This window comes from Plasmodium brasilianum, chromosome 8 (genome assembly GCF_023973825.1).
Source record: "Plasmodium brasilianum strain Bolivian I chromosome 8, whole genome shotgun sequence".
NCBI lineage: Eukaryota > Apicomplexa > Aconoidasida > Haemosporida > Plasmodiidae > Plasmodium > Plasmodium brasilianum.
In genome coordinates this window covers 152,834-168,626 of record NC_090121.1, presented here as the reverse complement: position 1 = coordinate 168,626, position 15,793 = coordinate 152,834, and positions in this window count along the sequence as shown.

Genomic DNA, 15,793 nt, shown 5'->3' with positions numbered 1-15,793 from the left:
TAATTTAATAAAAAAAAAAAAAAAAAGGGAAAGAGGAATTTTTTAAAAAGGAATTATAATGAATAATATAATAGTATATTTTGTAATTAAGAGTAAAAGAGAGAAATTGTTATTTTTCTTATTAAGAACAATACAACTTAAAAGTGTTCCCAAAATGGAAAAATTAATTTTTTTAGGTTCATCAAAATTTTTACTGTTTCCTTTCTAATTTGAGAATTTCACTATTTCATTAATAATGTAAATAATAAAAACAAATAATATCTGTTTCTTTTTCTTTTTATATTTTTATTTATTTATTATTATTTTTTTTAATGCTTTTTTTAAAATATAATATTTTATACTTTGGAAATATCTATTTATATTAATTAAATAAATATTAACGTTTTTTTTTTCTTTAGAGGATTTCTAACAAATCACTTGAATGAAATTCTAATATATATATTGCATTATATTGAAGATCTAATCTATTATTGCTATCAAAAGCTTAAGTTAAAGGGAAACCCACAATTATATGTTTATATAAAGATTAAAGAAATAACAAAGTCAATGAAGCATTAGAATATTAGTAATTAGTAAGGGAATCAGAAAGAGTAGCATCAGATTATGTATTTGGTTTATCATTACTAGAATAATTAATAAACACAAATGAAAGTATTTTGGCTATTAATAAACTTGATAGTTGTTGTAAAGGTAAAACATTCAATTCATTTTTTTTCAATAAACTTTCATTTGATATATAATAATAAAGTGGGGATAGTAAAATTAAGCATGTTTGTTAATAAGAAAAACCGTTTGTTTTATAATCTACCTCTTTAACATATGTTAAGTGGACCTATTTTTTTTTTCGCATAAAATGTGATTATATTTACCTTTTGCTTTCTGTTCTATGTTGGTAGAAAACTTAGCACTATCAATATGTTTGGATGTTCTAGAGGAATGATGCCTGATTTATCTGGACGTTCTAATGTAGAATATGCATAAAGGAGTTTTGGTATATATAGTTCGACCCCTGTATCTTTTGTTTCTACATGACTAAGTATATTTACATGTATTCTTTGGAATATTAAAAAAATTTGGATCTACATAGTGATGTCTTGAGAATCCTAGTTTTAAAGATTATATTCGTTGCTAAAAAAAACTTTATTGAATTATGAGGATTATTTGAAAATATAATTACATTTTAAGAAATGTTTTGATGAATAAGTAATTTTTTTAAAGTAACACAACTGTATCTTAAGTATTTTGGAACAAAATGTCTAAAACAGATATACTTAATTTTTATATGTTTATGTTTCTTTCATTTGTATTTTATTGTTTTATTTCAACGGTAATTAATGCTTTGATATATGATATATATACTCTTATGCGTATTGTGTTTTGTGAAGATATTTAAATTTATATATCGTATTTTTAACAAATAGATTGTTCTTTATCCAAAGATCCAGTGCAAATATATACACAATAAAGTTCTGTAGATTTTTATTCATTATATATATATATAATATATATAAAGTCTTGATATTGATATAATGAATAGAAGTTTATACAGTTTTATTGATTTAATGATTTGTTTTTTTTTATTGTTTTATCATTGAAAATTTTTTTTTTTCCTTTTTTTTGTACTTTTAGCAATTTTTTTTCATAGTATTATTTTCATATGCAGGATATAATACAATGAATTTAGAAGAAAATCGCATTGACTGAAATAAATATAGTGAATATATATATACATTAGAAAATATAAATGATGGAATAAATTATATTTGTGCCAATGTTATTACGAATTTGTTCGAAATAGAGAATAAAGGAGACCGTGACGACATTCGTAGACATTTCGTTTACTGTTTGTGTGACCGAGTAAAGCGAAGGTTTATCACTAGTATTAATAATATTTATAATATAGAGTTTATTCATAAACATATTAATGTATCTTATGGTATAATTAATGCATACAATACTTATGAATTTTAATTTTAGTATAAATATAGTTTTAGTTTCGACGTTTAGGATACAATATATTAGAATAATTGTTTTAAATAATATGGAAATATTAATGAATGTAAAGGAGCAGGTAATTTTAATAGGCAAAATTGCTGTATTCATGTAAGCTATATTAATGAACTTTGCAAAAAGAATATAAGCAGTTATTGTATATATTTTAATCTATCCAGTGTATATTAGGAACACTACAAATATTATTTTAAATGTAATAATGTTTATTTTCAAATGAACTTTTTCCTAAAATTAGGTTTAAAAATGAAGTAATAGCTGAATGTGCAGTAGAAATATTTAAATTGGTAAGCATTAATTATGATCTTATGACTAGAATTCAAAGAGAAATGGTGAAAGTATTAAAACGATTATTATATTCTTTTATTGCCCGCATGGTTCTTGTTCTTACATTACCAGGAAGGTTTTCATGTCTTTCGTTTTTTAAAATGTATGCCAAAAATCTATTTAAAATTGTGAATATTTTATATTCTTATAATTTATTTTTATAAAATTTTATAATAGTAAAATAAATGATTTACTTATATATGTATATTTTTTATATTTTCCTTTTTATACTGGTTTTCACCATTTAATACTTGATAAGGAGATGCTAAAGTAAAGAAATAATAAGCATAATCACTGTGATCAGAGTACGAACGAATTTTTGGATAGTTACCTATAACTATATATAGAAATTAGATTAACAGAAGGTTACAGTTAATTTACGAGCCTGCATAATATATTTTGTTTTAATTTCATGTGAAATATGAATTGTTTTAGAATAGCCTTATTAAAAGTAATACGTGCTATTTTTACGTTTAATTTTTTTTTAATAATATAGAAAATAACAAAAAAAGAAAAAATATACTTAACTCTTACAAAGCTACTATTTTTATTTTTGTAAATATTATTTTAGATAGTTCACTCAAATATATGTAAAGAATGAATAAGTTAAATATTTTCTAAATAAAATAACTCTAAAAGTAAATGTCAATAAAGAGACAGATATAGGTGATAATGGCTTCACAATAAAAAATATATGAATAGGAGTGGGTATTTTTGTTCATTTAAGATGCTAATTGAAATATATGATCTTGTACGCTTACTATAGTAGAACTGTTAACAATAATTCATGTGAAAAGATACATTATTTTTAAAATAATAATATTACAAAATTATTAAATAATAAAACAGTATGTTAGTAGATCTTCATTTGATTATATATATTATATTTGCAATATATTACAAATAAAAAAAAAAGTATTGGAATAAAAAGAACCGTTTAGAATATATAGTAAGAAAATTTTGATAATACAGCTGATGAATGAATAATAAGTTAGTATATGAGATTTATTTAAAAAATAGAACTGCTGATATTAATAATGTGTTAACATACAAATAATAGTATGTTAATATATTCCTATTAATATATATGAATATGAACAAATTAATTTATGACTTATGAAGATACTATAGGAAATATTAAATATATTAGGAAAATATGAAAGCACACATAAATTAGCTTTGATTTCACGGAAAAATAAATTATTTTAAAATAGATAAATATTTGTATTAAATGAAATTTGAAAAGAAAAAAAGTTTAAGAATAATGAATATTCCCAAGAATGATTTAGAATATAATCAAATTAATATATTATTTTCATTATATTAAATAGAACATATACCTGTTTGCAATTTATTTTATGACATCAGTTATAGGTTCCTTTTTTAGCACTTTTTATGTTAACGAATTTTTTATGTAAAATATTTTTTTTATTTCGTAATAGTATGTAGTGATAAAAAGATAAAAATATGTAAGAGATACTAGTCTAGAACATTATAAATATTACAATATTTATATAAGTGTAATGAAATGAAAATATAATTATGTAGAATCGTGCCCACTTATTTAGGAATTCAAGAAAATTATTTTAAATGCTATATATTTTTTATTATTTTATTCACCGTCTAACATTTTCTGGCGTACAATAAAATTATTATTATGAGCTGAGGAGTTATAATTTTAGAGAAGCAAACACAATAATATATAATACAGTTTTTTTGTTATAAGAAATTTTTATAATATATAAGATTGTTAACTGTTTATGTGTCTTTATAGAACTTTATTTTAATAGTATTAATTTATATATAATTGTATATTGTGGAACATTTAAAAATTTTTCTATTAGAGCAATTAATATTTATTATTTATTCTTAAATATCTTTTTATAATTATTTAATAAGTTTTAAATATATACTGTTCTTATTACTTTTAGGTGTAAAATTATATTGCAATAGATATTTCTAAAAATACTGAAAAGTATGCAATGGTTTTATACGAAATTTATTTTTAACTTTTGCTTATATTTTTTTATTACAATAGTATATATCTAAATATATGTTTTTGAACGTTTATGAAGCGGAAAATAAATTTGGAATTTTTGAATTTTTAAATATTTCAATAGATAATATTAAATTATACTCCGATTTCGATACAAATTATATTATTGTAAAATCATTATTGAAAAGTAAAATTTTTATTATTGTAGTACATTTAAAAATATACATAAATTCAGATATTTTTTAGTAACTATAAATTTTAGTTTCTTAGTATATAATAGTTAAAAAAAAAGAAAACATTATTTTTATGTAAATACTACTATATATATTATAAAAAAAAATATTTATTTATAACTTCATATTCTTATTCCATTATATGTACTGTCCTAATAATAAAAATTAGATAATGAAAACACGAAATGGTACACAAAATATGTATAGAATTATTATTATTACTAGGAAACAACGTAATAGTTCATAATCACATTCTGAATATATATTAGTATATATTTCATATATGTTATACTTTCTTTTAAGTAAGTTCAATGTTTTTATTACTAATTAAATAATTTTTGATTTTATTTTATCCTATATAATTTTTTTTCTTTTTTTTTAAATGGTTAATAAAAAAAGTAAAAATTGTATACTTTTATTAGTAGATAATTTATTTAAGTGTTTTATATTTTTATCAGTTAATTTTGCATAAATTATTTTTGTAAAATTTTTTTTTTTTTTTCTGTAGAAGCCCTATAGAGAAATTATACTAAATCATTTTTAAAGTTATTTTTTTATTTGTAAAATTTAATTTGCATGATATCTATATAAATTCAGTTTATTGCATATAAAATAGATATATCAAAAATAATAATGTAAATATTGTTTTTTTCTATTTCGAGGATTTTAGGCATGGTTATCATTTTAGTAGTTAATATATAATATCATTAAGGAAGTATACATTGAAAGAAAATATTAAATAATTCAATTTCGTTAAAATCCTTGTATTTACCTTTTTATTTTCGATATCATGTGGCGTTGTATTATTACTCCATATTTTATTATTACTTTTTTTTTGTTTCATTTTCTGTTTTCAAAAACAATATATTCGCAATATGGAAATATATATCCTTACAAATAATAGATGTTTACATTTTTTTTTTTTTTAGAATAAATGTGTAAAATCGTTCGATAAGAATTATAAGATTAATGTTTATTTATAATTAACAAATAAATGACTACTATCAGAGAATTCACTGTTATTAAAATAAATTAAAGATATGAACGTTTACAGAGGGAATGCTAAATTACTAGAATAAGAAGAAAACATTTTAGAAAATGATAATGCCAATATATCAGAAATCGATAAATTAAAGTAACGATCATTAAATGCTAAGGAGCAATTTAATAAATCTATGAAAAAAATGTTTTTACCTAATAGTATGGATGAATTTTTTGAAAACAAAATAATCTATTAGATTCCATAAATGAAATTAAAAATAACATGAATATTAATAATAAGGAAGAAAGTATAATGATACATAAAATAATAGCCCTAGTATTCACTCCTCTCTTTTTAGTTTTATTGATAAAATTTTTACTTTTTGCATCACACGCTGTATATATTAGTAATGAAACGAGTACTATATTTGATACTCTTACAATTCTAAATTCAGTATATTTAGGATGTAAGGTTATCTTAATTATATATGGTATTATTTTTACCTTAATAACTTTTGTAAAATATAGAATAATAAAGACAAGTAATTTTAAAATCTGTTATAATGAGTTAATATCTATTATGAAAATTACATTTAATATGGAATAAGTTATATATATATATTTTTAAAAATAATACGTACATGTAAGAAATTTACAAAAAATTACTTAATGTTTATAAATCCCTCTACGTATACATAACTATTTTTATATATAATATACAAATATGTATTTTTAATTTTTAATTAGTTTGACTGTTTTAATATTTATCTTTTTATTTTAAAGTATTATTTGTTCTTAATTTAAAATTTTGGAATATTACGTATATTTGTATTTGTGTATAATCATAATTAATATACATGGATATACCATAAATTTCATAAGGAAAACTGCAGTTAGTATTGTATCGATAAATTAATACGTAAATTCATGTTTTTAACCTTAATATAAGAACTTATTTTATTTTTCCATTTTTTATATTTTTTTGTCCAAAATGATTATTTTGTGACTTAATTAAAAAAAATGTATTGTTTGTTTTAAATTAATTGTAAATATCTTTTTTTGTGTAAAATAAAAAGAAAAGAGCGCATTATTATTATTTTTTTTTTTTTGTTTTGGTAAAAAGAAAATTTAATTAATATTTATTAAAAATGGTATTATGATAAGTAAATTGTAGTATGTATTTATTAAGAGTATGTTTTTAATATATGTTTAAAGTTTTGAATGTTATATATATGAAATTATAAATATGTAATAAAAAAACATTGTTTTTAAGAATGGCTTATTTATAGATCATTATGAATTTTGGGAATTATAAATTCTTGAATCTAGATACGGATATCTACATTTAATATTTTACTTAATTAAAATGTGATTTTAATTGAATTTTATAAGAGATACTAAAATATACATTATAATATTAAGCTATTAGTATTTTTTGTACTTTTATGTTTACTTTTTTTATTGTAAGATTTTAGTGTACTAAAGAACCACGTTTAATAGGTTATTAAGAGTAATTCTATAAATATCCCCCTTTTTGTTTTGTAATAATGATCATTTTTTAAAAATGTATTATGTATATAAATAGATTAAAATATCTGTAAGGGAAAAAAACATAAGTAAATTTGACTTGTATAATCATGTACATAAGCATAAGTAATTATTTATATATTTGATCTATTATGGAAATTTGTAGATATATGTACTAAAAATGGATTTAATAATTTATCAGTGATATTTTAAAATATGAAAAAAATATATTAAGTATTAGTAATAGTTTGATACTAATAATTCTCCTTTTTTTTTAATACAATAAAAATTAATAAATATAGATCTATTTAAAATGTGCTTTACTCATGTACGTTTAATTTAGTATTTATTAATTTGATATGTTATTATTGGATTGAATAAGTGTATTATCACATATATATTATTATATAATTAAAAAATAAATAAATATATAATTTTTTATTCAATGTATATATGAGTATATTATGTGATTACATTTAATATAGCAAATATTTTTCTTCATAAATTCAAATATAAGTGCATGCTTTGTTTAACATTTTTTTTAGTTATAGGAGTTATGTGCAGTGATAATCTCATTTTATGTGTTTTATGTTGTGTATATTTTACGTTATCATATATATATGGTTTTATAAGCTAGTAAAAGTGAAGCTAACAAATGGTGAATTGTATGCTGGAAAATTTAGGTATAATATTAAAATTTTACATGAAAAATATAAGTTATTTTTTTTTATTTTTTTGTTAATAATAAATATTAAGATACAATGTTAAAAATTTTAATTTTTTGTGTATAATATATATATATAAGGAATTATTTTATTATATTATAATTATTATATATATATTGCAAAGTATTTAAATAAAAATTACCATTTATAAGATGAAAAATTATATTTTACATAGAATATCTTTATTTAGGAATAAAATATGTGTTTATAGTTCCAATATATAATAATTTTTAATTGGATAAAATAATTTTATAATAGATATTTTATTATAATTTTCTATTTTCCGTTCGTTTCTACTTCGTATCTTGCTGTATTTATTTATTTACTACAGTTAATAAAATAAAATTCGTATTTGCATAAATATATATATATTTTTTTAATTTATTTTATGTTATATATTTTTATAAAAGGTTTTTAAGTATATTTTCTTGGAATATTGAAAATTCCGTGTGTGGAATATTTGTAGTTAATAATAAGGTTGCCTAACATTTTCAATTGAATATTGAACTTTTAGAAGCATATTTATGTTTAAATGAACATAAGTTTATAAAAAAGTGGAATTTAAAGAAGGACTTAAATTAATTCGTGGAATTATTAACTAATAATATATATCACGTTTCAGGTGAATGTTGTGTATACCAACATTTTTAATATAAAGTCGTTTTTTTGTTTTTTTATATATTTTGTTTAATCGAGATAGAAATAGTTATTATACAATTTATCAAGTTAATTAAAATATTTTTATCTGATTTAATAATAATTTATTCTATATAATATTTTTTTATGATTATAATTTTTATTTATGCATTAGAGCATGGTACCATAATATATAAAATGTTTTTTTTTTTTTCTATTATATTAAGAAATCAACAAAAATAATTAATATACTTAGTGCACTTATTTTTTATTGACTATGGTACATCAAAATATTCCTTATAAATTATAAATAAATATAAGATATTTTTTAAATTAGTATAATGTCTTTTTTTATACTTTTAGAAAGGTATATTACTTGAAAAACTAAAAATAAATTGTTTAAATTAGGAAATGCATAAAACGTATGATAAACGATTTAAATATTTGGGAAGAACAAAATTAACAAGTTTTATTTTTAATTTTAAGAGAAAATATATTTTACAAAAAAGAAAAAAAAAATATATATACATTACTTAATAATAGTTGTAAAATAATATAAACTAGTAATTTTCCTATAATTTAATATATAGAAAAATAAATGGGGTAATTTTGTAATCATGATGACTAAAAAATTTTATATATTCAAATATTATATTTTCTCTTAAATATTATATATTAATATTTATAATATTTAATTTTATAATGTGTTATCTGATAATAATGGTGATATAAATGTAGAACTTTTTAACTATTTAAGGAAGATATATAGATTTAATTGAGTAGGATAGCATTATATATGAAAATCAAATAAATGTTTCTAATAAATAATATGTTATTATATCAGTATTTATCTATAAAGAATATATCATATGTAAAAAAAAGTAAAATATTTTAGTATAAATTACATTATTATGCAGTTTACAAAAAAAAAAAAAAAAAAAATTAAAAGAATTATTGTGCACATATGCAAATGAAAATTGTTTTAATTAACATCTTACTATATGAAATTGTATTTTTCTTAATATTATAATGCAAAAATTCGTTTCAATTTTTTATAATTATGAATATTTATTTTATTCTCAATTAATAATATTATTGTATTTTAATCTTAGGAGTTAATTGAAGAACTATTATTTATAATATATATACTTTTTAATTTGAAAATTAATTTAAGTATATGTACATAAATAAAATTAATTATTTTATTTATTTTTTTATAATTTCTGTACTCTTATATTATAAATTTTTTATTATTTTATAAAATAAATATACATTAAAATTGGATGGCACAAAAGTGTAATGATGAGTATGGATATCTCATTTTATTATTAAATTATTATTAATTACTTTTTGTAAATGTTCTATTTTTATTCAAGTATAGTGTGTTGTTATATAAAATCTAGTTATAGTTAATTATTTGTATATCTTTTACATTTAGGAAGATATTTTAAAAAATTTATCTTCATATATAGAAAATATTATAATTACAATACAGAGATTAGTAGGAAGATTTTAATAAGTATTGTGGTGAAAATATTGATTTTGGAAAAAATAACAACTTGAAAAAACTATGTAAATAAATTTCAAGATATTGTAAAAATATAATTAAAACAAAGAATGAAAAAAATTAGAGTTCTTTTGATATTTCAAATACTGGTTATATAATGAAATTTTGAAATATTCTAGAAAGGAAAATAACCAAATTATGATATCAGTAGTTGATAATAAATTTAAAAATGTAATGACTCCGATTTTTATCTAATTATATCAGTGAAATTGTTCCTACGGTATTGATTCTTATGTTTTGGACTATTGGATGGAAATGGAAAATTTGTATATTTATTTCAAAAATTATGTATATATATATTTATAACAAAAGATATTGCTTGTTAAAGTATCCTAATGAATTAGTATAATAAATATCTGTTATGTATTAATGTATTTTAGTAATGGTATAAGAAACATGAAAATTTTTTTTTAGAGACTACGTATTGTTCAGTTTATATTTGGAGTGTAATGAAATAAATAATTATTATATTCTTTTATTTACCATGGAATCAAAAAAGGATAATTCAGAACTAACAAAAAGAGTTGAGCTAAATTTAAATATTATGAAAGACAAGTATATCATAAAGTCTCAGAATTAGATATGAGCTCATTTCATCTTTTTACTTGTAATAGTAAGACTGGAGGGAAAAAAAAATCTTGTAATCTATCTCCACTAAATGAGAATGTAGCAAACTATGTTTAGGTGTGAAAACCCAAGAAATACGGAACAATAACATATTTATATCACAAGCTGATAATCCACAAAAGGAAAAAAGATATTAAATTTTAAGTTCATGATGAAGAATTGGATATATTAATTCATAAATCTGTCAATATGTTAGAAAGTGTAAATCCTAATCAAGCCTTCCATGAAGAGCAATTTTGTTACAAGTTCAAATCTACAGAGAAACATAATCCTTGAAATTGGTTAGATAAGCCTTATGGATTAAAAGTGGGGATATTAAAAGTACATATTACCTAGCGAAATTGCAAGAAGTGTTAAAAACTAAAATTCTAGGAATTCAGTAACCAATCATTATTCGTTTGATGGTATTAATTACAATTATCCTTGTAAATCAGTAAAGCATGAAAATATAACTAAATGCAATTTATTATGAATTAATCTGCTACTTAATTTAGTAGTTAGAATATGCATTACGTTTTTCCTTTTTTATAATGTGAATGAAAAATGCCCATTTTAATGTATAAATTATTCGTGTTATTATTCATAAAATATTTTTATAAATAAGATATACAAAATAAATATATTATACATGTTACATATATTTTATTTGAATATTATTTTAATTCTTTTGAATCGTGATTTAGTATTAAATTATTAAGGAAAAAGAAAATTAAGGGTAAGAAGTACGGTAAAGATATATATGACTGATCACATAATACGTTACAGTTTTATAATATAAATTCAAAAAGAAATATATATCTTCTTCATTATTGTATCGAATAAAATTCCTTTAATCAGTATGTTATATAATATCATCTGATTTGGAAAAAATTATTCAGGAAAATAAAAAGAATTTTTTTATTTATATTTCTATGTAGTAAATGTGAAATTAAAAGTTTTTATCTTGTTCGCTGAGAACATAAAATTTTGTTTTGCGTATTTTTGGATAATACTTATATTTAAAATTTTTAATTATTATCATTATGTTTTTATATTATTGGTTTAATTCTTTTCTTTTATTTTTTTTTATTAAGTGTCTTTAAAAAATAAATTAATATTAAATTAATATAAATAATAGTAAAATGTGTTTAATATTTAATAAATTTTGGTTATTATAGTATGTCATAAGTCATAAAAATCTGAATAACTATATACTTTTTATTATATTAATAAGGAATAGAGTTTTGTGGCTTAAGGTTCAAAATTTTAGTTAAGCATTAATTAATAGGAATAAGATAAAATCTATTAATATTATATAAATTTTTGGAAATGAATTTTATGTTACAGATCTTAGATTTACAGTAATACAATTATTTTTAATAGTTAATAAAAGGACACATATTTATTATATTTTCATATTTAATTGTTTGTTTAATACAATTTTATAAAAATTACTTAAATATATATTGTAAAGCAAATTCATAACAAAAAAGCATAAACATTTTTATTTTTGCTATAACTAAACAACCGCATTATAGAAGCATGGTTATTCTCGTACAACTACACATTAAGCAAGAATTCCTCTATATTTATTTATTTTTATATTATTTTGTTTTTCGTTAATATTAAGGATTACTATATTCTGTTAAATATTTCTTCCGTGTAAATAGTATATATATGTAGAGGATTTGTAGTACGAAAATGTATTTTTTTTTCCCTCTTGTTTATTAATTAATTAATTTAAAGGTTTATCTAATTTATAGCATAGTATCCTATTAATTCTTGAGTGTACACATTTCCATTTAACATAAATATTTATTTATAATTAATTATGTTAATTCACAATAATAGGAAAAAATATCCAGAAGAACTGTGTACCTTTATAAGATCAGGTTTTTATAGGATTACATAATTTTCCTTTTATGTTAGAATATAGACGAACGGTAGTTACAACAAATGAAGTAATGTGTAAGAAGTTAAGATATTGTTATTAAAAAAGGAAATATGAAAATTAAAAATTAAATTTATAAAAATATTCATTTTTCATAATGTCATTACTGTATAGAATACAAAAACATTCTTTAGTATTATAAAATTTAATTCTCAAAAGAAGAATAAAAATTAATTCCTTCTATAAATTATTCAAACTATGTAAATGATCACGTTATAAATATATTACTTCAGAAAACACGAAATATTACAATATTTCCATAATTATATCATGTACTTTTATTTTAACTAATAATTAAAGAATATTATTCTATTTGGAATTATTATATTATTCTATATCATATATTTTAACAATATATAATTTTTTTTCACTGAATGGAACTACTTATATGCTTGTATGTTATTCGGATATTTTATAAATTGAATATATTTTAAAAAATTTTTGTAAATGATTACAAATGTTAATATATGGCACACATTTATTAAGTCCTTACAACAGTTATAGATATTATTATACAGTATTAGTTATCGTTATAAAATTAAAATAATTATAATATGCAAATTTATAATCTGATGATAATTTTTAAGGTTAATTTAATAAATATTGCATATTATAACTACTAAATAGTGATTAGTTAACCAAAATTGTAATACCGAAGGAACGTAATATAACGTAGGAAATATATTTTATAAAAGATAGTGGAAACTCTTAATAATAAAAAGATATACTATAATACATAAGAATTAAAAGGTGTGCAAAGTAAATGATTTCAATATTAATTAAATATATCACAGAGTCTATTTTTAACCTAAGGTTAACGTCTACAAAAAAAAGGAAAAGGAGATTATTTAATGGATATATATTAATGGTTATTTTAATAATAACATATTTTTTAGTATGTGCAAATTTATTTCTATGTAGCCATATTCAATGTTTTAAACAACAGCATTAAGGGAAAGACACCTTATAATAATAAGAATAGTATAAGTTTGAAGAGAAATTTTATGTAATTAATAGTTATCTCATTTTGTATAATAACTGTTAATTATATACCTTAACTACAAATAATTATACAGTGACTCATAAAAAATAATTTTTTTTTTTTAAATACAAGTTTAAAATAATCTGGAAGTTACAGCTATTATGAAAAGCTTATATAAATACAGAAAAAAAGGCATATATGTATTCATCAAAATATAATTTTACAAAATATTACATAAAAGAAATATTTTTTTTTCAAATTCATTATTCACATTTTATAAATTAATATCTGCATAATTTCTTTATTTAAATTTTTATGTTTAATCCTTGTATTTTTAATTCTGAATTGTGCATCTCACAATGTAGCACATTTATAGATGCCTGTTTTTAACTTTATTAGCCATTATGAATTAAAAATACATAAAATAAATAATAATATACATGTACACATAAATATTTATCACAGTATTATAAACAATAAAATATATAATATAAATTTTAGTGTATTATTGGTCGAATAAATAATTAACCCTGTAATGAATTAACAAGATGTACAAAAAAATAACTAACCAATGAACAAAAAAATGGATATATAGATCTCAAGCACTCTAGCAAAATTATTCCACATAAGTGAATATTCATATCTGATATAATAGATGAATAATTCTTAATAGGATGCATTTTTTTATCGTATAATACCATGATTATAAAATATTATTGAGTAGTATCTAATTCAGATAAGTTATTACAATCGGTTAAGTGATTTAATCATATAAAAAATAAAAGTTATAATAACAACTGAAATAAAACTTTTAACTTGTATTTTGTAAGTCATTATTTTTATGACTCTAAATAAAATTTCAAATTTTGTTTTTATGTAAAAATTCAGTTATATTAGAATTGCATATTAATTATCACGTTCATGTAGTATGTAATTCATTTTTAACAAATCAAAATGGAGAATGAACTTATATAGTAGAATCACTCTACGAAAAATTAGCCATGTATAATTTTATTATTATCTTATGAAAATTATTAATTACTAATTGTTTTTTATCCATTGTTAGAATTTAAATCAAAAAGGAACTGTCAAGTACAAGTTGTAATGGAAAAACTACATTTGCTGTATTACATATTTATTACTTTTATGATTCTTTACCTATATATTACACTGAAATTTTATATTTTCTTTCAAATTTTTATTTTTAGTAATTATTCTAATATTGATGTTTGAAATTCAATTTTTTCAAGAATATTCAATTTTAAAAGTGCATGAATTTTAATAACAAAAAGATAAACACGATATATAAAATATATATATATATATATATATATAGCATATAATTACTTTTTTTCTACATTAATATTATATATTTTTGTAGACCATATAGAAGTAAAGGAACTTAATAAAACTTAATAAAATAAATAAAATTAAAAGTTGCTGTTAATATAGCATAATATAAAGAGTGAAGAAAAAAAAAAAAGAATAAAAAAATAAGTAAAATAGTATATATATGTATACTTAATAAATGATTATGGGATAATAATTTTATTTATAATGTAAAAGAATTTATTTTTTAGTATATTCACTTTCTATAGAATCAAAATAAATCATTCGAAAAAGTTAAAATTTATGAATAAAAACTGTTTCTATTAAGCATAAAAATTATTAAATTAGTTTTTATACTTAATTAAAACACTTTAATGTTTAGAATATTATTTTTCTCAACAAAATTATCCTAATTAGCATTTAACGCACATGTTTATTAATTCGTTAAATGAATTTACATAAAGTGAATAATTATAAGTCTTATAATTTTATGTCTTTAAAAACTTTATATATATATATATGTATTGAAAAAAAAATGAAAGAAAGAACAATAACACTATTAATTACAAGGATAATAAATTAGTCGAAGTATAACTTTGGGAAAATAACTAAAGCACAAATATATAGGCGACTTTTGTAGATGTATAAATAAAAAGAAATAGTGAAAAAAAAACCAAGTTGTTAGAGTTATTATTGGTTTTGTACAAAATTAATTATATAAATAAAGACAAAATATAAATATGATCTATTTTCATCAGGAGAGATTAAAATAATTTTATAAATATATTTTTGGATAAATTTTGAAAAGAATATAGTTCACAAATTACATATGTAATAGGAAATTTTATGTACTCTTAAAAATATAAAATTCCATGTATATTAAAATTAGGGTATTCAATTTAAATATTTTCAAGAAACTTTCT